This window comes from Ursus maritimus, unplaced genomic scaffold (assembly GCF_017311325.1).
Source record: "Ursus maritimus isolate PB19 unplaced genomic scaffold, ASM1731132v1 scaffold_13, whole genome shotgun sequence".
In the NCBI taxonomy this organism is placed as follows: domain Eukaryota; kingdom Metazoa; phylum Chordata; class Mammalia; order Carnivora; family Ursidae; genus Ursus; species Ursus maritimus.
Window position 1 is genome coordinate 48,426,524 of NW_024423675.1, and position 25,511 is coordinate 48,452,034.

Here is a 25,511-nt window from a genome sequence, read left to right on the forward strand (position 1 = left end):
GGGTGAACGAGACAGTATCATCAAGGAAGGTAAAGTTACACTGCCTCCGACATTCCCTGTGAGACCTGATTCTTCTCCAAAACCTCCATATAGCTTCTATTTCCTTTTCTGATTCATACTGAACAGAATATAGTGACTGTATCAGCAAAGCTCCAATATTTGAATACTGGCAGTCAACCAGACCGGTGACCTGGCAGCGAGTGATATGCTATCTAAAGTTATGGGCACCAGAAAAGTCTGCTTCTGTGACTCACTAGTGCCGTGACTTTGAGCAAATCACTCAGTTGTAGCCCCCTGAGCCTCCGATTCCTCTTAAGCAAAATAAAATGTGAGTGGTATGTACATAACAGTTATTGCCTAAAGCGAGGTAATGTAACGTGGAAGCATCTGTAAACTGTATAGCATTACGCAATTGTAGTTCACGTCACCAGAGAAACAAGGAATATAATTACCCGGTCCTACTGTGTAGGTTTTCAGTGGAGAGTCGAAGATGAGGGGTTTACCCCCCACAACCACCCTTCAGTGCAAGCTGAAGTCAGGAGGCAAGAAGGATAGGCAGAAGGGAATACTATGAAATGATGTAAAAGCAACTCTCAGTCGGTTTTCTGACGACTAAAAAGACGCTCATGGAACAAAATGTGCTTTGTTCCTACTGTTGGTTTAATTAACGCTTGTTCACTGAATGATGAATACATGAAGGAGTAAAGTATTGAATGTGGGAATGAATGAAGGCGTAGCCAAGAGAAATGCATGAAGAACCTGAGGTCTCAGGTGCGTGACAAGTGTGAACGAAATAATTTGGGAAAAATGAACCCATGTGGCCCAAGAAGCTAACGGTAATGGGCTCCATTCACACAGACCCTAATGGCAAAAGAAACAGCAGTCCTGGTAAGCAGAGATTGGCTCTAGGCTTCCTATCATTCCGGTAATACTCATTCCTAAATACTGACACCTTCTTCAGTCACCTAAAAATGTAAAGGACCCGAACAGAAGAGCTGTATGCATCTGAAGAGCTATAAAAAGGACCCCCACATAAAAGGAAACATTTCGAAGGCCACAGCGCATTGAAGCTCATAAGGTCTACTCTGAGTTCTATGTGATAGCTGCAAAAATTACATCAAACCCAGCAGAGAGTGAATCTAATTTGCAACTTTATCAAATCTTTACAAAATCTGTGGAAATGCATCCAAATAGAATGGATTAAAAGTTTCCTCACTTTTATTTTCCATCTTTGTCCAAGTAATGATATATATATTTAAATTATTTATTTTATTATTTTATTTTATTATTTATAAAATAAATTTGGATTTCAATAACTTCTGGGTCCAAAAATTACTAACTATAATGACTGTGTAATTCTCAGCTAAGTAATTAACTCCCAAATTAAGAATATGGGATTCTTAATTTTTACTCTAAAAAGATTGAGCACTTCTAGTAGCATAGAGCCCAACTCACAGAACACGTTAAGAATTTTCACTGTCCTTCTTAACTTTTCCTCAGCTGAAAGAAGAAATGCCACTTACATAGTTCTTTTAAAAAGGTTTCATTTATTTATTGGAAAGAGAGAGAGCACAAGCAGAGGGAAGGGCAGAGGGAAAGGGAAAAGCAGGCTCCCCAATGCAGGGCTCGATCCCAGAACCCTGAGATCATGACCTGAGCCAAAGGTGGACATACAACCAACTCAGCCACCCAGGCGCTCCACCACTTACATAATTCTTAAATAATTTCATCTGATGCAATAAAAGAATATAAATCTGAGCACATTGTTAAAGGTCCATAGTCCAGCTAGTATTACCTTAAAATGAATGATTTCAAGACAAATCAAAAGCATTGGCTACACGAAAGAAAATGGCAACAAGCAAGGAGCAATAATATTGATAAAAAGATAAAGTCATTGGTTTTTACTATATTTTACAAAAAGTGTCATAAGAGAAAGGTCATCCTAATGGTGAGAGTTTTCCTTTCTTGGAAACTGTTTTCTATTTACCACCAATTCAGGGTGGGGAAATTGGGCAAATTTATGTATTATTTGAAAAAAATATCCTCACTTGGGCTAATGGACAAAGTCAGGTTCACAGACAAGGTCAGGGAGAGACTGCTCATTATACTCAATGCGGCCATTATAAAAAAACCATACCAATTTCATATGAAGTGTTTCCTAATCGAAGTATTTGGTTTAATTGAAAAAACGTACCCATCTCTATGAGTTCTGTCCTCAATGACCAGCTAAAGAATCAGTCTCATGATTAATAAAATGTTAAGTATTTTTACGTTTATATAATGACACAACTACCATTACCACTACTAACTATCCTCATAAACACTAATAGTTATTGAGCCCCTACTACCTGCCAGGAGTTTAATCCTCACATAATATTATGAATTTATTTGACTAAAAAAAAATAATTATTTTAAAACACAGTGACCCCAATGAGCAGACTTTTAAGCAAAGGTTCCCAGAACTCACAGTGTGATAAACAAGAAAGCCAACTGTAGTCAATGTCCAGGCCATGTGTATTCTCAGGCAGCACTCACAGAGCATAATCTATACAGCCTCCTAAACATCCCTGAAGTTGGGTCCCACCAGTCGAAATTTAACTGTAACACTGTGGGCGTACTTTGCGAATAATTGTAAAAGCCAAACTTGTGAGTACATGGAGAATTAAGTGTTGCAGACAAAGACATTTAGGTTAGTGGTGCAAAGTATTAATTTTCATTTTCTAACATCTATTATAGCTATTGAAGAATTAGAGTTTTGCTTTTGAAACTTTTTTTTAACGTTTCTCTTCTTTTTCGTTTCTCTTTTTTAACGTTTCTTTCTTTTTCATCTAACCGACTTATATCCCTTTAATTATCCTTTTTTTTTTTTTCCCCTGAATGGCACCACATGCCCATAACAATGTAAATTACTGCTCACAAATGAATCTTGGGTCACGAGCCTTACAGACAAAATGAAAAGATGTCCTGGGGTTTCCATGCTTGATATTTATTTCTACACTCACTGAATACTCAAAAGCCACACTAACAAATCAAGTTCCAGGGCAGTTGTCTCAAGGGAGATCATTTCAGACAAGCCTAAAGCAGGTGTTGGCATCATATGAATTACGCAACCCTATCCCTGAAAAACCACCTGACCTCATCATGTCTTAAGATGCTCATGGGTGAAGCAGACACTGTTCGCTTGGTTTCAAAGTCTGCTCCCCAAATGATTAGACACTTCTCTTATTCATTATCATCCATCAGGTTTTTAAATAGCTTCAGTTCATTCAGAGGAAAATTAAATAAAAAGCTGTATAATTTAGAACTGTATATAAAATTTAGAAATTCAGAAACTCAAATCTTGTGACCTGGACTAGAAATACAAACCTTTTTCCAAATTTTCTGTTACTGTATAAAGGGTTAATTAAAGCATGAGTTTGCCTGGATTAAAAAAAAATTACCAAACCTTAAAATCAGTATCATTTAGACTTCTGATGCCAAAAATCTGTTTGACAGAGCAGGCTTTACTATACTGACATTTTAGCAGTAGCCAAAGTCCTGTTCCCACTAAATTCTGTCTTGGCAGCACCAGTAATTTGCTAAAAGCCTAAATTCCTCTTGGTTAGGAGTTCTCTACCTCGAGAGCTTTCCACAGAAACATAGTGCAACAAGGAAGTTGAATTGAGCAAGACTCTAAGGTTTCTATTCTTATCACAGAAACCAAGCTTTCTGTAAAATGAGAATGGTTTAAATAAAGAGAGATACTAACTTACTCAAAACGTTCATTAGATTTTAGATTTGAATGTGATACGATACAGTACAATTACACATAAATATCTCACTCACAGTAAAATCTGATATTATCACATTACCTCAAGATTTCAACAAGCAAATAATTACTAAAATAGTAAATAAAAGTATCTGGTTCCAAACTACAAGTGACAACATTTTCTAATTTTCTCATCTTCCTAACTGGTACGTTTCCAGAAATATTGTAAAAACTTACAAACATGTTCATTTAGATAGCATCCCCAACATCTTTCACAGGTAGTGAGGGCCTCAAATCATTACTGCCAAAATTTCACATAAAGCTTAATATTTTGCTTAAAAGATCTTTCCAATAATTTTGAAATGAAAGCATATAAAAAGCACTTGACTCAACTTACCCAGCAGCTGAATGTTAATGAATTGGTAAAAGAGTGTTCCAACCAAATCAATTCACTTAATTTTTCAAGTGGATCTCATTACCATCGTCTTTTTAAAAATTCAAAGACTCCACCTAATGAGGAAAGGAAAACAAAAACAAAAACAAATAGTTTTTAAACCAGCGAAGCATTATGGGATCGATACATTAATAACACAGAAATCAAAACAAGATTCTAATTAAATCTTCTCCTAAGTTACTGTGCTTCTTAAAAGTATAAAACAACGAAAGCATCTGACAATTAAAGTAAATTTTCCAGTTTTGGATAAAATTAATGTTCAAGCACAGAGAAAACAGTAAAATAACACAATAAATGTGAGAGCAGAAGAGTTTACTGTCAGTACTGATTGGCACACAGAAGCAATGGCTATATCATGTCAGTTAGGATATGTAAAATTAGATGTGAGAAAAAGAGGCAACTGATTGCTTTGGAATTCAGTTCATTGATTCCTATTAATTTACCAATGCAATGCAAATGTGTAGGTTGCAGTTCCTTAAAGCAGTTAAACTCTAGTTACATATAAGCTCTGTTGAGGAATATAAACTAATACTTAAGATCAATCATTTGGAGAGAATTCACTGGCATGATTTTCGAAATCATTCTCAGAATGCTATACCTGGCCTCCCAAAGAAAGTGTTTATTCTACTAAAGACCCATCAACAGCTTAATTAGGTTTATAAATAACATCAGTTAATTCCATTCACTTTACCAGAAGACACACCTTTTCTAAAGCCTAAATATTAAATTACTATCTCAGCTCCGAGAGAAAGTTTGAGAGAAAGCAAGCTGTATCTCAGCTGATGAGAGCCTAAAATAAATGGGATGCTGGAGGGCTGAGCAGAAGAGTAAGATACAAATTTGGACGGCATCCAGCTACTTCCAAATCAAGTCTCCCCAGGGCAGATTTAGTATGTTTTAAAGTCCCAGAACATCAAACCCAACCATATTCAAGTGAAAAATCAAAAACCTATCCCAAAGCCATAAACACATGATTTTTAATCATAAAATTTGGAATTAGCCACATACTGCCACTCCTCTCTAATCCTGCCACACATATTAGTAAAATTAATTTAGCTAATCTCAATATTTAAAAAAGGTTAAAATAGATTTGCTATCCACTATTAGAAGGTAGATGCTCAAAAAAACACTAAAATCCTAAACCAAAACAAAACAAAAACGTTCCTAACAATGGAGAAGACAAATAGCAATAATTATACACACTAAGTAGAAATCCACAGTAGTCATGAGAAATACATTTTCACTTCCAAGACAATCTAATGTCTAGACTCTAGGCTTAACTGCTGTTCAAGAAATAGTTATCTAAAAAAACTCATGTGGATATGGTCTCAAAGACTTCTTCATTCTCAAATAGTCTTACCTATTATTGTAGGGTTCTTGCCATAACTACGGCAAGACAAAGGTCAAATGGTTTGGTTATTTTAAATTATTCTGGATCAACAAATACAGGCACCTAAAGGAGTTGCAAAATGATACAATACACCCATTTTTCACACTTGAACATCTAGACTGTGAAAATATTTTTGTACTTTTCTAGGCTTGGATGAAAGTTGCAAAGGCTCTTTCAAATAATGTTTGAAAGCTTGTTTTATAATATCGCCTCGGAATTACTGCCGTGATGGTTTTGCGCTAGTACTCGGTTTAGCAACTTATCCCTTCTGTTAGTCACTTTCCAAGGAAAAGTGAGGGCACTTCCCCTCAAGATGCAGCATGGCTTGAGGGTTCTTAAGAATCCTTTTCTCACTGATTTGTCAATGTATAATGTGAAACTGACCTGTACAAAAGTTTAGATCTACCACCCCTCTTCCTGTGTTTCTTTGTTTCTTAGAGTACTGCTTTCTTAAGGTATGTAGTTCTTGCCTCATAAAAGGACTTCAGTACTTGCGTGGGGCTAGTCATTAAGCCAGAATCACAAAAGGTCTTTCATCCAGAATCTAGCAAGTATGTTTTCGTTTCAATCTAACTATGCGTATCTGAGTGGCCAGTGATTTCAAATTACTTAGGAATTTTTCAGTGGTGGTATGGGCACCTCACATCAAACCTCAAAAGCAGCAAGTACAAAATATATTAGTCATCTGTATGGATGATTCAGTCAAATGACTGCTCCTAATTAGCACAGAAGATACGGATCTGCTGTCTGCATCACAGGTGAGCCTCATGTGTACAAACCAGAATACAACATTCTTTAGAAACGTTCATTTCCTTAGAAATGAACAATGACACCTAAGATAGGATAATAGGTTCCCTACAATTTCTATACCACACAGCAGTGCAATGCCTAAAATAATTTTATAACCTGATGAAAACAGTTGGATCTAAACCTTCTCTTTAATGTGTTTTTATTGCCTACCTCTACATATTAGGAAAAAGGAAAATACAAAACAAAACACCTCAGTCAGTGGTATTTTGGCTTCATCAGAAAATCTAAATACATCTGAAACTTTGTATTTCAGTTACGTAGTCTAAACAATGGAGTAATTTATCTAATATTTGCTAAATATCTAATTTAGCAATTACTAAATACTAATTTAGTAATTTATCTAATATTAGCTAAATATCTAATTTAGCTAATATTTGATCATGCTTGTCACCAACTGGTCTATCTTTATGCATAAAAACTCAGATATAGCCACAATGCTGAAGCAGAGTGACTTTCTCTAGCTGAATGGTTTACCTCATGTAGTATACAGGAACCATGCCCTTTGAGTTGACCAGAGCACTCCCTGAGAGTACTTTAGCTGTCTATACTGTTGCAACAGTGATACAGTAAACTTGCCCTTTTTGGAGCACTTTAGAGGAGCACATGGCACCCTGGAGTGAGCTTGTGAACTCTGATATCTGTACATCTCTGGACTAATCCTTAGTCCGTGTCCTGGCCATCAAACACCATCCTTCTATTGATGATGAGACTGAGACTCAGAAGGTCACAGTCATTTGCCCAAGGTCATGCAACTAGAAGGCAGATTTCCTGACTACTATTCCACTACTACTATTCCTTTTACAACATTGAGCTTCTTTGAGCACCAGCGACGCTAAAGATGCTTCTTAATATAGGATGGGAAGGAAATAAGGGAGGCAGTGAATGCAAAGTGAGCAGGAACAGACCGGCAAATAGCACAGGCTCCACACCACCCTCTTTATAAACCTAGTAAAAAACTGGCCAAGGAGAATAAGGAAACAGAATAACTTAAGACTGTTAGAGACCCAAAACATCTTGGCATATTTTGGCAGGGCTCCAAAATAACATTTGGAAAGCAGTACCCTAATAGCCAGAGTCAGTACTGCTGCCCTACTTAGCCATTTGTATTATTTTTCTCTAGAAATACATATCAACATTGAAGACATTTTTAACCAAAAAAAAAAAAGCCCTCAATCCCATCACCCAAACATAATTATTTACATTTTTTACAAATGTATTTATTTGCCCATGTAAGCATATTTTCACACAGACGCTCTCATAACACATAACAATGCATTCTGATTTTTTCATGCAATATTTCATAAACACATTCTACATTTCCATGTAACTCATATAGTTCTCATTTTTACTAGCCATATAATATTCCACAGTTAGCATAACTATGACTACTGTAAATAGTAGACTACTAGTCATTTCCTCAACCATTCCTCTGTGTGAGAACATTTAAGTTGCTCTCATTTATTTCCAACACTAGAGATAGTACTAATAGTAGAGATACTCTTCTTCCTTAAAATATTAACAGAAACGAGATTATTAAATCAAAGACTATGAGTATTTTTATGGACTCCATATTTATAGCCATATTGATGTTAAGAGATTGAAATCACCTATAAAGCTACCAACAATATCTGAGCATTCTACTTTCACAAAATTTCCTTACCTTTTTATGTGATTACATTTTTTTGGTTGTTTATTTAATGTAAAATGGCACTTTTGGGTTGCCTTTTTATACTAATGGTGACCATAATTACCCTCCCATTTAAAAATAATTTCATTGTCTTTCATTTTTAATGTAAAAATTACCTCTATCCATATAATTTGACTACATTTTGGTTCTGTTTTTTCTTCTGACTATATTCACTTCTCTACAAATTGTTCTGTATGTTTCTTTATCTTTAGATCTTTAGCCATTTAACATATCTGGCGTGTATTTGACAAATTCCAAGTTATCCAAGTACCATTCACTAAGCTTGCTATATTATATTTTATGTGTGTACTGTACCATAATGGGTCCATTTTTGGGCTTCCCACTTTGTTACACTGATCTACATGGAAACTTTGTTCAGATTGAGTAAATATAATGTAACTGGCATTATCTTACGAACTTGCTGTTCATGTGTTGGGCAGTTTAAGTTACCATTGTTGTTTATAGTATGTTTGAGTCTACAGTAGGGCTACATTCTATGCCTTGTTCTCTTTTTTAAACACTCCTTGATATGTCCTTATGTGCACATAGAGACTTGCAAAATTCTCACCCATTTTTCCCAGATTATATTATCTAATTAAGTGTAATAGTTGCCTTCCATACTCAGCCATACCCAAAAAAATCCCATTAAAAGTTTTAATAGAATTGTGTTGAATCACACATAAGCATCCTCTCAATATTTTGTTTTGCCATGTAAAAAAAATAGTGTGTTATTGTGCATCTCTACGTTTATTACATTTTTACATTCAATAAATATTTGCATTCTACAAAATTCTTGGTTCTGTGTCTTTCCACATTTCCATTTCACTTGCTTAGAAATACTTAATTTCAGCAACTGAATTGTGTTACTTCCTCACAAGATCCCCTGCACAGTATCTTTTACGAGTAGGCAAACAGTGATTAAATAGAAAAGTGTCAGTTCTAGCTTAAATAAAACATCTTAATTGCCTCAACAAAGATGAAATTAAACTACACAAATGACACAACCACCATAAAATAATACCCCACGCAACCACTTTACTTTCTTAGTATATTTACAAGACACAGCCTCAAATTTATTTAAAAAATAGCTGAACGGCTGAGATAAACGTTTATCCTCCTCGCTCTCCAACCCAACCAATGTCTCTCATTTCTGCTATCTGCGAACTAGGTTCAAAGATTGAGCAAAACCAACAGAGAAATGCAAATAACTTAAAATTATAATAACCTTTCAAACGTAAACTTGACTAGGGGCTTCTGGGTGGCTCAGTCGGCTAAGCATCTTCCTTTGGGCTTGGGTCATGATCTCAGGGTCCTGGGATGGTCCCCGCTGAGCAAGGAGCCTGCTTCTCCCTTTCCCTCTGCTGCTTCCCCCACCCCTCACTCCCCACCCCCCACTCCCTCCCGTGTTCCCGCTGCTGTCTCTCTCTTTCAAATAAGTAAATGAATCTTTTTTAAAAAACCCATGAATTTGAGAATATCGTACAAATTGTTGTACATTTAACTGAGTCTATGTGTTACCTTCCTTGATGCAACAAACCTAGGGACTCTCAAGGAATCTTATATTTTATAAAACGTATAAGTACCTGAAGAATTCTAGACACTGCAGTGAAAGGGAAGTAAGGGCAAATAGAAGAAACGGGAGGCGAAACACCAGGAATATCTGCACAAAGGTAGGCAAATAAGGACAGAAGCTATTTTTTCATCCACACTGTGAACGTCACACTCTGTGTCAAGTTGAGTGAAAGCATGAGTGATGTGCCTCTCCAATTTCCTGAAGAAAGAAACACATAGAAAATGTGGCAAATATTTAATCTGAGCCTTGTTTCCTGAAAGACTGCAAGATGCCCACAAATTTTCTTTCCCAGAGTTCAAAATAGCAAGCTGAGTGGGTGTAAGCACTTCAAGTGCAAAAAGAAAAAAAAAAAAAAAAAAAAAGAGGTAACTAAGGAAAAGGAAATCATACTTTTTGCTTCTCAGTATGAGAATTCTAAAAGTAGCCAGTTAAAGGGATTTGAATGATTTGCATCTAGAGTTGTCTTGAATCAGAACATACAGTCCTGATTCTTCACCAGGGCCCTCTGGTCACTTTTAAAGGCTGCAGATTCTCTGTAAAGACTAATTTCCAGCCTCACTGTTACAGTAAGAGCAGACAGTTTCACTCCGATAGAGCCGGGTACCTAAATGACTACAGTACGACACCGGCAAAACGGAGAGTTCAAGGTTCCTGGGGTCTCTACCCTTCCCAGGGAGAGAAACCTTCCTCAACAATGCTTTAAAAACTGTAATATACTTATGAGTCACCAGAGAAGTTTGTTAAAATGTGGATTCTGATTCTATTGGTCTAGATGGGATCCAACTTGTGCGAATTCTCTGGTGACGCTGATGCACTGGTCTGAGGTCCCCATTTTGAGAAGAGTGGTTCCAGTCTGTAACACCGGTTCACTAACAGCCAGACAACAGAAAAACAATCAACCAAATAAGAACATTTGCAAGGTGTCTAATACTGTGCTAGCTGTTGTAAGGAATAATAAAGTAGACAATAACCAAGCACGGAGCCAACATATAAAAATTATTTTAAAAGGTTAAGTGCTAAATGCTAAAATGTGTGGTAATGATTCTAAGCATGACAGATGTTGAGAACAGGAAGAGTTATACAGAGGCTAGAATAGTGGCAAACGGCTTTGCAGAGCAGGCTGCACTCGGTTAGGCCCCAGGTTTGGGGTGGTGTGGACAGAGAGAGAACAGGACCCCAGGAAAGGCAATGCTGGAAGGGACACCGAGAGTTCTGAAAAGAGAAAACTGCAGTGCACCTGCTTTGTGGGTGTAGATATTATCATTTGAAATTTTAACTTGAATTCACTTTTAAGCAGGTGAGAGGAACTTCTGACTTTGTTTAAAATGTGTAAGTTTGGGAATGAAAATGCTATTCCAGGGCAGTAGAGATATGGGTAGATTTAACTGAGTCTTATGCAAATTTTCTCCACTGGCAACAGCAGCAATATTATTGATGACATTTTAGATTTAAGCCTGGTAGCAAAAATTACCATTTTTACCATATATATGTATATGCATATGTATGCCTTTGATAAACATATGTCTCTAATGATTAACAATTTTAAAAGCACTGGAATGTAACTTTTCACTACAATAGAATTAATAGTCTTCTGTTATTTGGAATGTCGAATTTTACTTTTATTATAAAAATAAACACTTTTTTCTTCTATAAAATACTTTTAGATGGCACATACCCACACACACCCTCAGCTCTAGCATTACTCTTCCCTTTCCTCCCACACTGGCTGACAATGGGAAGAAAACACATCCAGACACAGAATGAAATTATTAATGAGTTATACCTTAGTTGTTTTTTAAATCTCCTTAGAAAGTTTTTTTTTCCTGCTGACCTNCAATATGTCCAATATATTTCCCAGTGGGGTTAACAGAAAAAAAAAAAAAAACCAGAAAATTGCAAAAGGCAATATAAACATGAAAACTAGATCTCTAAACTTTTTTTTTTACTGAAAAATATTACGGGGAAATGGGGTACCTGTAAGCTGCAGGAAGGAAGGGAAGCAGCTGAAAGAGAAACAGTACATTTTAGCACTCCTGGGTCGGGTCAACAATCTTACTGAGTTCCAGTTCCATTTTTGGAACTACCAACTTCATCTTATCGTAAGCCATAAGAAATGATACGTGGAATACTGGCAAATACTATATTTCCTATTAACGTTAAAACCATAACTATGGTTTAACCACAGCTTCTCTCCCTTCCATGTTCCTGTCTTACAAAACTTCCCTGCTTGCTGGCAGGTGGAATTTAGGAATGGATTATGGCAAAACTCTGCAATTTCAAAGTATCTAGACTTGAATGTTTAAAAAATACATGTATCAGGAAAGCTGTGCTAAATGAGGCCCTAGCATTCAGGATGCACCAAAGGATTTACTTATCCCCCCAATCTAATACACACCCACACCCCCCCACACACAAACACTCATTACTGACAAGAAAATGATATTACTACGAGGGCACCTAATTGTTGCCCATGAATGGCTTGCAAAAGAGAATGCAGTCATACCCTAAAAAGACTGAAGTTTGTCTTCTACAAATCTTTTCCCCTTTCTGCTCTGAACCTTTTCAGGTGTCCTCCCCTAACTAGGTCACGGGATCATGCAGGCTGCATTCCCCAACTACTGCAAAAAAGACCTAATAATCATTTTCAGACTTCACTGCCAAAAATGTAATGTGTTCTCATTAGGGAAAACAACACATAAACCAACCAACCTTGGGACATTATAAAACTTCATAAAAAGAAATAAATAATGGTTGATGAAGAGACATATTTGGGGGGAATGGGTTTTACAACAATAGATGCAAGAACCCCCCCCCCCCCCGTGGGAAATGCTATTATTAACCCTATTAAGATACAGTGCAAGGGACCTTGTCACCTAAACTAGAACAAGATATGGTCTGCTTTCAGTTTTCTGAGGCAATTTCTACATGAATCAAATTGGCCCTTCAGAAGACAGCTCATCAATGAGAAACTCTCCCTCTCTCTCTCTCTCTCTCCCTCCCTATCTCTCTCCCTCCTCCCCCCTCTCTCTCTCCTTCTTCCTCCCTCCCTCTCCCTCCCTCCCTCCTGGGTCTGGCCTTTTCTTTAGTTATAAGGCATAGTCCTGTTATTACCTCCCTCAGTATCTATTATTACAATCCTCTGTGTTTACGTGTCCACCTGCTTTTAGAAAATTACCAATAGATACTACTCGAAGTGACAGCAGTTAAATTTGCAACAGCACAGACTTCTCACTATAAGCCTGGAACCATGGTGGAAATCGCTTCAGTTGAGAAAGATTTCCTGAGCCAGAATTTTTGTCCTCACTAACCAGGCTGCCAGGCCTAGATCAAATGAAGGTCAATGCAATGTCCCCAGAGAAAGCTGTTCAACTCGCCCGGTCGGTTCCCCTGAGCCCTGCCAAGGAGGCCCTTGGGTCTGATGGGCTGCCCTGGCAGAGCTGGTGTCTTCCCCAGGCAGAGAGTCCCCCACCCCCACCAGGACGACACTGAGCACCAACGCCAGCAAAGCAAAGCTGAGCAGCTGGGGGCAGCCACTTGTGGGTGACAGAGGCAGGCTCCCTCTGCCGTGGGAGTGTTAGAAAGCTCTGATGGTGGCTTGAGCTGTCAAAGTGTATACTGCGAGACAGAACATCCCTCCTGGCATTCTGGGCGAGTAAACCCCGGCCAGGGCAACAACAGCCTGGCCCGAGGACAGTCTGCTCCTCACATCAAAGCCGGAGGCCCTGGGAGGCTGGCCAGTGGCCAAAGATGCAAAGAGCAGCAGGGGAGTGTGTTGCCTTAGGACAATGGCAAACTGGGATGTGGTAGAGGCTGTAAATTCCAAGCACTGGGGAGGTCTGCTCAGAGATTTCACCCTCTCCTGTCAGGGCTGGGATTTAATTTCCTTTGAAGAAAAAAAAAAAAAAAAGGAAAGAAAGAAAGGAAGAAAAAGAAAAAAAAATATACATTCCCAAAAGCAGACACTGCAGCGCAAGCTAATGCACTCTGGTCCTTCTCAGCCTGCAGCCACTGTCTGAAACAATACAGCTAAGTGAGATGTGACATGCTCCCGTTCCTCTTATTAGGGCATTAAGTCTAAGGGGTAATTAAGATCATTTAAATGCAAGCATCACTGCTCCATTGCTAATATCCCCCCAGATCGTTCCCATCAGTTCTGTTTAATTAGAGGAACATCACTCGTTAATGATAACCTGACAGTTTTGTTTATTTGACAGGACACAGCACAGAGTCTCAGTTTGGGTAACCAGAACTGAAGGTGAAGCATCAAACTCTCGGTCACAAAGATGACTCAGCTCTTGGACCTGAGAGGTTGTACCCGGAAAAGTTTACCACTTGCTCAGCAGACATGGGGTTAATTCAAGAATCATCTTCTAGCCTCCTCACTTTGTGGGACAGCTTTTCGCACAAAAACATAAAGAAAACCAACATTGAAAAAAAAAGTCTGTAAGAGAGTAGAAGAAAAAACTATCAGTCACTCTCCGTCTCGGGGTCTTACAGTGGGATTCCCAGGGACAGGGATAAATGCCCTAAGGGTCCCTGAGCCCTATCAGGGAAGCAGCAAAGGCAAATGTGGCAAACCTCCGCCTCTGGAGAGACGGGGCACCATCATGAGAATCCTCACTGCATACCGGCTCATTAGAACAGAGAGGACCTTGTGAGTTTTCCTTTCAGAGGAAATGAATAGGAGTTGAGATCACTCAACTCTAATCCACCCTGGACCTCAGGGTGAGCCTCTGGGCAGCACATGCCCCGTTTAGGCAGGCCCCGCGTGTCATCCCCAGTGCATGCTGGGGGTGGAAGAGCTCCCAACTCCTTGCTAATCCCGTGTGGGGAAGGCCAAGGTACAGAGTTTTACTTGATTGCATAAAATGTAGAGCTATTTTCAGCTTCTGAATCATCATTCTGGCTGTTTCACCCGCCTTAAACCATGTTACAACCCTTTAAAAATATCTTTCCTATTCAATTTTCACGTATTTTCACATAAGCAAACACTTAAAGTCATCCTGGTAAATTTCAAAAAGATGAAACCATGACATGGAAGAAAAAAAGAAAAAGACTGAAAAGAGTTTTACAAATATTTGCAATTGAAAATGGTCACCATTGCCATGGTGGTGGGTCAAGCTCCACACTTTCTTCCGTGATCTTCAAGCCCTTTATAAAAACCCTGGACAATTAACGCTTAGCGGGACTTCAGTGCCTGAGGACACAAATCGATTTAGTTTTAGTCACACTTCTAAGAGAGGAGAAACATTAAATAATGGAAATAAAAAAGCTGCTAACTGATATAGGAAGAACCTAAGCTATTTCTGTAATAACTCCCCTGGGATTTATGCTGGAAATTATAAAAACAGGATGTTTTGTTTGTTGTTCCTCATAGAAGACTACCAAACCAGCATAAGACTACAAAACACATCAAAATTACAAATCTATGTGAAGTTTCTAGTATTAAAAAAGCCAGATGGAATTTTTATTCATGTATTTAAAATTTTTGCTCTATGAGGGATGACCTCTGGAAACATGCTTCTTGTTTTTATGAATGCCAAAAGGGAAACAGTTACATAACATAATTCTGCAATGGTCCGGCATCCTAGTGCAGAGAACTTAATCTTCAATAAGGGATAGTCACACATGAGTTTTCACTGCTAAGACTTCTTATTTTTAAAATTAACATGGATTAATTCATGGTATCTGGATACCTGTCCCATTTAGTTAGAAGCTAATCCCAACAATGTAAGGATTCCAATAACAAAGTGTTTCTAATGTTCCTTCAGTGCAACGTGATGAAGCTACCCAAGGATGAACTTAATATTAATGGCTTACAGATCATTTTAAGTGGGTACGACTAGCACACACAGATATACAATCTTATCTGTGCGTAAGGGGAGGGAGAGAAGGATGGAGGAGGAGAGATGGTTATCATCTCTATAACTGAAATCATGATTTTTCATTACTTTTTGCCTAAGCATACATATCATGCCCTTATCCTGACCCACAAAGCCCCATCTGGGAAGGTGGAATAAATGAGAGAAAGTGCATACAGGAAATATTTGCACCTAAATATTCTCCCAAGCAGATAGCTGAGTTCTGCTCTGGGCATTCAGATGTTTTTTTGAATTAGCTGGGAAAGTCACTCAAAACACTACACCTGCTGCCATAATCCCATGAGTGAGTCTCCGTTCGAACCAAGTCCAAGCACCAAGTCAACCATGAGTCTAGGAAGGAAATAAGTAGAAGCTTCTTTTATTCTCTGAGGTCCTAGAGCCTACAACTAAACAATAAGGCTGATGGTTTCATTTTTTATAAAACTACAAAAAATGTCTTTTTAATATCTAACCACTTACAAACTTTTCTGCCTGGTGAAATAACAATTTTGTTTTCTTTCTCAATATCTATAATTTACTATTTCTGCCATCTGTTAGCATACTCAACAATTATTTTTTTAAGATTTAATTTTAACTGATCTCTACACCCAACATAGGGCTTGAACTTACAACCCTGAGATCAAGAGTCACATGCTCTACCAACTGAGCCAGCCAGGCACCCCTCAGCATCATTTACTAAGCACCTATCCAGGCACTGTAGTGCATGAGAAGGCACACAAATGTGGTTTCTGACCTCAGTGAATAACTAACTTACAGGCAGGATGAAAACTGTTATAGCAGAAGTTACTATTGTAACTGGGCCCCCAGTTACTTCTGCTAGGCCCCCAGCAACGGGTGGGTGTCAAGAAAGGGCTGAGAGTGGACACACTTGAAAGGGATCTGGAGTAATCAGCAGGTGCTTGCCAAGGTAGACAAGGAGAAAAACAAATCTGAGAGGAAATAGAGCATATTCAGTTTTAGAACTGACTAGGTTTGAGGTGCCTTAGAAACTTTCCAAGAGAAATGTTCAGGCAGACATATAGATACAGAACCCACAGGATACGTGAGCTGAAAATCCAGTTTGGAACACCATGAGGGTCATCAGCATTGAGAGTTGATACCTAAACAATGGGCCTTCGTACACAGTTTGGGGAGTTACAGAAAGGAGAGGCCCAGGGCTATACTTTGGGGAAAGCCACAAAGACAGGGAATGTGGGAGGGTCTAGGAATAGAGGTAGGGCAGCAGGTCCCCATGTCTGAGAGCCATGCAGAGAAAACTTTAAATGATAAACAGAGTCAAATACAAATCAACAGTAGACAAATAAGTCAAAGACCTAAAAGATTTCACTGAATTTCAAAATTAAGAGGTTACTGATACTCCTTTCCAAAGCAGGTGGCCAAAACCGTGATGCAGTTGAGATAGGTAACATAGAAGCTAGAAAAGCCATTAGGATATTGGTTCTAGTTTGTTTGTTTACCATCAAAATGGAAGATATTTGAGTATGTTTAATTTTCCAAGTTGAGAGACCTTTTTAATTATTATTAGTTATGGCCCTGGGGAGGCGAAAGAAAAAGTCCTAACAACATTTTACTGGATTAAATGTTGGCCACAGTGGAGAGATATAATTAAGACTTCACTATGTTAAAGTAAAATTTCAGATTCTCAACAACTAACTATAACTATCAATGGGTATTTATTGATTTGGGGAGCCAAAAAGAATCAGTAAGAAACCATAGGAAACTGGAGAAATCTTAAAACTTCTAAAAGGCAAAGGTAAACTTTGATCATAGAACTTGCAAGCTGAACAAAACTTTATAAATCATCCATTTCAAGCTCTTATTCGAAAACAAATGTTAAAGCAATGTAATAATAACAACTTCCATTGGGAAATATCAAAACCAACTTTAAATTGTGCAAGATGAAAGACATTGCTCTTGACAAAGAGGCGGCACAAACTAGCCTGTTTCAGAAACTTTCAAACATTGGATTCAGCCACCTTGATAGAGGGAGATTCCTAAACCTGGTGATTACAAGTTATTGTTAATGAGCGTACCAAGAAAATTTCTGAAGTGGTACCCTGAAGAACCCCTTGTCCTTTCACACACTTAGTACCTTATAACTAAGTCCTCCTGCTCAGGCTTGTCTCAGGACAAGGAAATATCTGCACTTTTGAAAAGCATACACTAGGAATGATACCAAGTGAAAAATGCAGTTTTACAGTGTAATGGTTTGTGTTGTATGATTATAACTGAAAACTCAGTTTTATTCATATGATGAAAAGTTTAGAAAAAAGTGCTTCTTTAGAACTTAAAAATGACTTATCAAATTGGTTTCTGGAAAATATAAAAATAAGAAGTTTCTTTTGTACTTCTTTTTAAAATGTTTTCCAACTCCCTTTGTCTTTATGTTAAGTGAGAAAGGAGAAAAAAAAATCACCAAGAGGAAGCAACTTTATCAGGCCTGAAATAAATAAAGTCTGGTAATAGGATTTGACTCTCAGCCAAGAATGGGGTCCACCTGCCCTCGGTCTGGCAAGGCTTAGGATTGTGGCTCTTTCATATTTAGACACACACATACACACCAAGCATTATCTCATTTCTTTATGAGATGGAGCAGATAGTCTGACAGCCTAGACTCTGTTTAGACTGCTCTGATTTCCATAAAAAGGAAGCTTTAAAGTTTGGGCTTACTACTGAAAACATGAAGAAAATGAATGATCTAGAAATAGTAATGCTGTTTGAAACAATCAGCACAATCAATAATCAACATTTACTGAATCCTGGTGTTCCAGCGATGCCCTAAGCGATTTATGTCTATTTTCTCATTAAATCCTTTATGAGGCAGGCATTAATATTACCTCCCTTACAGAAGATGTAACGCCCCAAGTTTAAGAAACGTATCCATTGCCTCACAGTAAGGGCTGAAAATGGTTTTTAATCCAGTGAGTCTGACTCAAGACCAATGCTTTTGAAAACATATATATAGTAGCAATATAAAAAGATGCTTGATTTGAAGAAATCCAAGTACCCAGCAATTATTTGCACTGTTTTCAGTTTCACTCATGATTTTGATCTGGCAAATGAACCACCAGTGCCAAACCAAAGAAAGTTTAAGATATTGAACCATTCCAATTACTCACTGTCTATACTGCTATGACTGAACCACATGGCAATAGTTTCAGGTGGGTCAACCACGTCTGTCCACAACAATGATGGAACACTTTCACACATAGAATGAAGGTCACTGCTCTAAATTGGGCAACAAAATCAAAATCCTTCTTATACAGCTCAAGAGCACTTTTTTACCCAGATCATTGTCCTAATTTACTTTGGCACTGAAAAGTATTTATTACTATAAAGTAAGACTAAAATTGATGGGTTTGGAGGACTTTATATGCCTATGTTCCACTAGATTAATTTTGGAGGGCATTCCATGCTCTCCTTCTCCAGAAAATACAGTATTTCTTTGTTCTTAAATAAAAGCCACAAATTTCCAAAAAGAAACGAAACTTCACTACATGATATTCTCTTAAGCTGTGTTTTAACTTTATTGGGAAATGTCTTTATTTAACTTTTCTATCAAAAAATATGCTTTTCTTATAAAATGTTCATGGTGAACTCCTTTTCCCCCCCTCATTTATTCAATTATTCATTCAACAAACAACAATTGTGTACTCCCGAAGCCATGGTTCTTGTCCTCATGGAACTTAGGGGCTAGTGAAGGACAGACACTAAAAACAGATTGCTACTCTGCAGATCCCATAACAAAAGGCAAGCCATGCAATCAGAGAGCCACGTAATAGTATTTGAGAAAGGCAACTCTCTTCTAAGTGTACCCAATTTAAAATGTGGCAGCTAAGCATCCCTCCTGTCATGATCTGAAGCCTCAAATTTAGAGGTGGTTAAAACAGACACATGTTAAGTCCACCACAACTATACTTTCTTTCAAAAACTGGTAAATGTCCCAGAGCACCCAGAATCCAATTTGGAAATCATCAGTATAGATGATCTAGAAACTTCCCAAAAGAAGTCACTGGCCACCATTCTCTTATTCTAGCTTGCATAGACTTATCACTGAGTCTAACATATCAATTTGTGCAATTTGACAAATTTAGAGAGAAAGGGGAAGGAAAAATCAGATAACATGGTCAGAATTACAGAAGACCCTTTCAAGTCTTGGAGTAGTAGTCTTTTCCACTGTACATGTCTAGTCTGAAATGATAAACATCTTTATCTTTGACAAACTTGATGTAAAAATTTGTTATTTGATGTAGAAACAAAAAGCATCACATTTTTGTTCTTATCTTTCAATTAATCTAAACTCCCTTTAGTTTAACTGCATATGTGTACAACATTTTTTACTCCTTCTGGAACCTGCTAAGATTCCAGTTGTTTTGTTATTGATTTCCTTCAGTTGGTATCTCAGTCCATAGATTAAGGTGTTTGTCTTTTCCTCCTTTGGCAGACTTAGGCAGACTAGTCCATTTGGCAAAGATTATCTACAATCCAAGAAGACGGCCAGATGCCTATTTTTTCCACATCAGAGAAGTAAACCATAGATGGTCTAGCTTGTCTGCCCTCCAAGTCTGGGACTTAGGGTCGGAAGTCCCAACAGAAGGGAGAGTCCAAGCTGCCTATTTGAGGGTCTCCTTGTGGATTTGGCGAAGAACTCGCTTGGAATAGGCACAAGCTGGACTACTGCAGCCTGCAAAAATGGCTCCTTCTTAAAAATAAGCCACATTCCAAATGTTCACTTTGATGCTTACTATTTGAAATTTGGAATGTCTCCCTGTAGAACCAGAGCCACAAATAGTGACTGGCATCCCAGGCTAGCCTAAGGCGATGTAATAGGAGTACTACAGACCAGTATCACCTCACATGTCATAGCTTTTATTCGAAAAACATAGTCACGCTGAGGACTTGAGTCCAGTCAGGACTCCTCACGTTTTCCTACATGAGCTGTAGAAGGCTAAATAGAAACCTAAGAGGTAAGTAATAATGTGAGAACAGCAAAACACATTCTCCAGGAGCGGGGTGATGGCTCGGGGACATCAGCAGGGACAATCTTGGTGGCACTAGTCTCTCGCAAAGGCAGCAGCGGTGGTCTGGTTACCGGTAGCGACTGAGGTGGCGGAAGAGTGGAAGAGAAAAGCTGGCCCTGAGAATAGGTCAATCAGAAACTTGAACAGTGGTGAAAGGAAATGTCCTCAAGCTGAGGGCAAGAGGAAGAGAAAGGGAATTCCTGCCACAAACCAACAGGGGAAATCCCCTGGTTTGGGTTGCTACTCACTTGGTCACAGGATTAGGAATATTCATCACTTAGTAATTTAACCCTTCCAAACCTTACTTTCCTTCTCTGGCTTCTTAAGTTCAAGCCTTCTGTTGTAAATGGGAATCTGCTTCAGGCTGGCATAAGTGCAATGCTCCTTAGATTGACTGTTCGTCTACAGAGGTTCTCAATCCAAGTGGTTTTGCCCCCCCAGGGGACACTGGGCAATGTCTGGGGTTATTTCTGGTTATCACGACTGGGGAGGGAGTACCATTGTCATCTAGCAGGTAGAGACCAGAGGTGCTGGTTAATATCTTACAATGCACAGGAGAGCCCCCCCCCACACCAAAGAATCATCCATCCCCAAAGTTCAACAGCACCAAGTTGAGAAATGCTCTAACTTCCTAAGCGTGCTGTGGTAACTTTTCGTTACTTGTTACTGTGCTCATGATGTGTCTAAGCAGGTGATTACAGCACAGAGATCCTGCAGATCACTATATTATTCAAACTCTATTGCGGAAATCATGCTCAACGAAGAGAAATCCTACAAACAATCAACATCATTCTTCAGAATTAACAGAGTATGACATCCGATTTTTAACCGCAGAAATACAATCAAGAGAGCCAAACACTGAGAGCCTGGCAGTAAGGCTATGGCATGAACTTGGTATCACCAGGGTATAACTGCAGCTTTCTAGAGCATGGTGCTGTGCAAGCTCCCATGTGGACGGCGAAACCTGCCACGGATGCCACATCCTGCTTCTTAAGCATTCCCATCGACAGCAGCTGTATTCCTCACTGAGCATCCAACGACAACCCAGGAGTGTCAGCTAGCTCCTCACAGGACGCCAGTGTTAGAACAATCATTTCCCCCCAGGAAATCATTTCCAGGGCTGGATGTGTGAAAAAGAATGAAAGCAGGGTCACTAATGAGGGCACAAGCAGTTCTGTGACCAGGACAGGGGACATAACCTTTCTCTGGTCCTCTCTTTCTTCAACGGAACAGAGAAAGAGTTTGACTCGGTCATCTCCAGCCTCCCTTTCAATCCCCACTGCCATGATCTGTTTTCTTCCCAGATGGTAATGAGAGGGGGGCTGCCCCAAAGAAAGTTGGAAAAAGCGACCTTGTGAAGCTCTCTGCAGTGAGGGTTCCCATGGTGGGGTGTCTGGGAACACAGCAGACGAACCAGCCAGGCAGTAAGCAGTCCCACAGGAGATGCCTTTTTGAACAAAAGTGAAAAATGGCCCCAAGCTTGACAGAGCAAGTCTCCGTTGAGCTCCAGGCTGTATTAGAAAAGACGACTGTAAGAAATCAAGGAACAATCTCCATGTGTGCGCAGCAGGGAAAGGACTAATCATTACACTCTGGCCCCGTCAGCCACAGCCTCCTGCACAGATAGCCATCACCTCCCGAGCACCCTCTTCTCATTAGGAAGGACAGAGCAAGAGAACAGTGCGTTTTTAACTGTGTCTTTGTAATAAAAATTGCAGACAAAAGCAGAATGGGAAGGCAACAACACCACCAATTTGAAGAGCCTTTAGCTGTAACAGACAAATGCTTTACGTATTTATATCCATTTGGTAGAGACCCAAGTTAGTTCTAGTTCTAGGGAACTGCTCAGCAGGACTGAATCATCTGCTGGGATAGTTTCCATTCACTGTTCTACCATAAGAAAGGAGACTGTTTTCATAAATGTCCCCCCTGCCCTCACCAGCCCCCCACCCGCCACCAAGATTTTTATGCCATGCTTCTAGAAGTTCACATGCTTAGTGTGCCTATGTAAAAGTAACAGTGTCAAAGACACACTCAGGCCCTATCAAGTATGGAAAGTAAAAGATTATATTTCTAGTCCCCAGGATTTTAAAAATCTGAACATGAAAACACATTAAAAATACGCCATGGTGGGGCATATGCAAGAAGAAGTGGAACGAATAAAAATTTATTTTTCTACCATTTCAACTTTATCACAACTTCCCAGGGCTATGTTTTTCCAGCAGAAACACCAGGATTTGAATATGTGTTTGAAATACGAGGCCTTCTGATAAAGCAGGTTTGTTTTCTGGATTTGTTTTTTTGTTGTTGTTGTTTTATTTTGTTTCAGGAAGAGCTGGTACTCTTTAAAACATCTGCCATATGCATTTGAGAGTCCCGGACCACCACCGTCTCACCACTTTTTGCCACATGCTGTTGAGGGGGAAAGGGCAGGTATCCTCACCCCATTTCACTAAGAAACAGGTAGTAAGGGATTAAAAATAGGAGCCCTTTCCATCCTCACTGGCCTCCCCCAGTTCTACCTCCTGCTTCTCATTACTATCTAGGACTCTCCCCACGCCACCCCAAGAGAAAGGAGGGAAAAGAATCCCCTTCAACTGCTGTTACTGCCATTGAAAGACTGCAGACTGCAGTACCTTTCTGCTAAAATGAAAAGGCAGACAGATGCCAAGAGTTGAGTTTGCTTTCACTGCAAAGAACTCTAACATGGCCAATGTGCTACAAAAAAAATCAATAGCAGTAATGATTGCCTTTTTTGGAGCGGCCCGGGGCAGTCAGCTGGACAGGGGGCATTGCTAAGCCCAGACACACTGCCTGGGTCAAGCACCACAAACAAGCTTCACAACAGAGAAGCATGAGTAATTTACTTATTAAAGAGATAACTGTAAAGTCTGATACAAACGGACAAGTGTAAATCCGTCAACGCACAGACCAAGTGCTTGGCTTGGCGACCATAGAATGGAATGAGCAATGATATCCAGGTTATGGTACTCAACTTCCAAAGACAAATGCCCCTTTAGAGTGCCAAACAGATGACCTCTCCACGTGCACAAAGAAATGGCCTGCAAAGGAGAGCACTGGTTTAGAGGGGCTCCCCGATTACACTGAACCCACACAGGAAGTTGAGGGGAAACCTCTGTGACTAGTCCGCACCAACCTAGTCTTCCGTTTATGAACACAGGGCAGATAAGGGAACTACTCCATTTCGACGTGGCTCTAAAGCATTTTACATTATTCAGAAGAACGCAAATCTCATCGATAATTTGCCCAAACAATCCCTCCTGTGATCATTTCCCACGTTGTTCACGCATGCAGTGGGGGTGGTGCATTTCTGAGATTCTGACAACAAGAGACCGCATCTCTGTGATCTCAATTTCACTTTTGAGATTGTTATTTAATTGCCACCAAGCAGCAAACAGAAGCCAAAAACAAAGAGGTCTAAAACATGGTTAGAAAGTGGAGCTTGAGTTAATAAGCAAATTAGAAAAAAATATTATGTCACTTGCCATCCAATGTTATCTGTCAACTGAAAATAAAAATCCAAAGAAAGAGGGGTTTCAAACAGTCCTTCTACAATAAGCTATTGTCTGGTTCATAGGTCTGGGTCATTCACAACTCCCGGAAATAGCTGCATGTTCGCCAAACGTTCTTATTTTGTATGTTCTCACGAGCTTTCAGGACTTGTGTAAATTGTTTTCCAAGCACCATCCGGCCATAATGACCAGGTTACTACTGATAATTATGCTTGCCTGTCTATAGGTTTGTCAGCTAAAGAAATCCACAGACGGCTGTTATAATGAGCAGAAATCTACTTCTGGCACAGCTGGGCTGACCACAATGCATTAGAAAAACAACCCTCTTTGCAATAACCAGTTCTGGGCATCACTGGTTAAAAAAGACTAGTTTCCTGTTTTTCTCAAAAACTTCAGAGTGTGGGTATTGCTATTTTTTACCCCACCCACACCTTTTCTCTTTAATTGTTGAAGATTTGGTGCCGTAAACACCTAATCATGGGCTTTTTTTTTATTATTATTATTATAGCTCAGGGTTTAATTTTAGGTCAGATTTATCCTTCCAAGCCAGCGCCCACCCTGTGCCAAGGTGTGGGTAGGAGAGAGAGCTGGGGACACTAGGTCGGGGGCTTCATGAAGAAGGGAGCAGCCCCCTGGAAAGGGGATCTCAGCCCAGGCTTGGGCAACACCCCACCACTCTATGGCTGGGACGAGAACCGGGCGCAGGACAATGGTTGGTTCAGGTTGGCTGAACCTGGCTGGAGTCTGGTGGCCTTAATATGGTACAAAGCATCAAGTGCCCTGCCTGACATATCACCTCAATTATTCTAAGCTGTTCCTCTTTCTCACTTTGCAATGTTAACTCCTTTCTTTCCAGGAGAGATCTAAGTACTCGTATGTAGTGCATATGATCACAAGAGCAGCTGCTCCTTCTGCCTGACCCCATAAGGTCCCTGCTCCAATGTCACCTTCTCCCATACCCTCTCCCCAACTAATTAACACACATACACACAGAGCGTGTGTGCTAGTAAGGCTGACATATATCCGTCCCCCATACGAGGATAGAAGCTTCTCAGAAGAGGCAATACTGCTTTGGCTACCCCTTGTATCTCTGACACATGACTAGTGCCTGGAAAATAGCAGGTGTCTGATTAGTATTTGCTCAGAATGAACGCCCCTGCCCCATACACTGCTAATTCACAACCACCTTTAGCTCACCTCCTACCCCCTCGTGCCCAACCCTCATCTACTGTACTGTAGGTTGCTTGCTTCTGCCTTTCTTATGGACCCAGAGCTCCTGGAGATGGAAACTGCACCCTGCTCACTGCTCAGGACCTCGCACATAACAGGTATTCAATAAACGTCTGCTGAATGGTGTTAAATGAATCACCTATGATTGCCTAGTTTGGGGCCAGGGCCAGTGTAGACACTGTA

The 25,511-nt window shown here is 39.5% G+C and overlaps 1 long non-coding RNA gene across 1 annotated transcript in view; it reads right to left on the reverse strand.

The window, feature by feature from the left end:
* Nucleotides 1-25,511, reverse strand: part of LOC121102285 — a 161,537-nt gene that overhangs the window by 49,829 nt on the left and 86,197 nt on the right. The window contains exon 2 of the long non-coding RNA XR_005834385.1: nt 4,146-4,258. This is a non-coding gene — a long non-coding RNA (uncharacterized LOC121102285). The remainder of the gene's footprint in view (nt 1-4,145; nt 4,259-25,511) is intronic.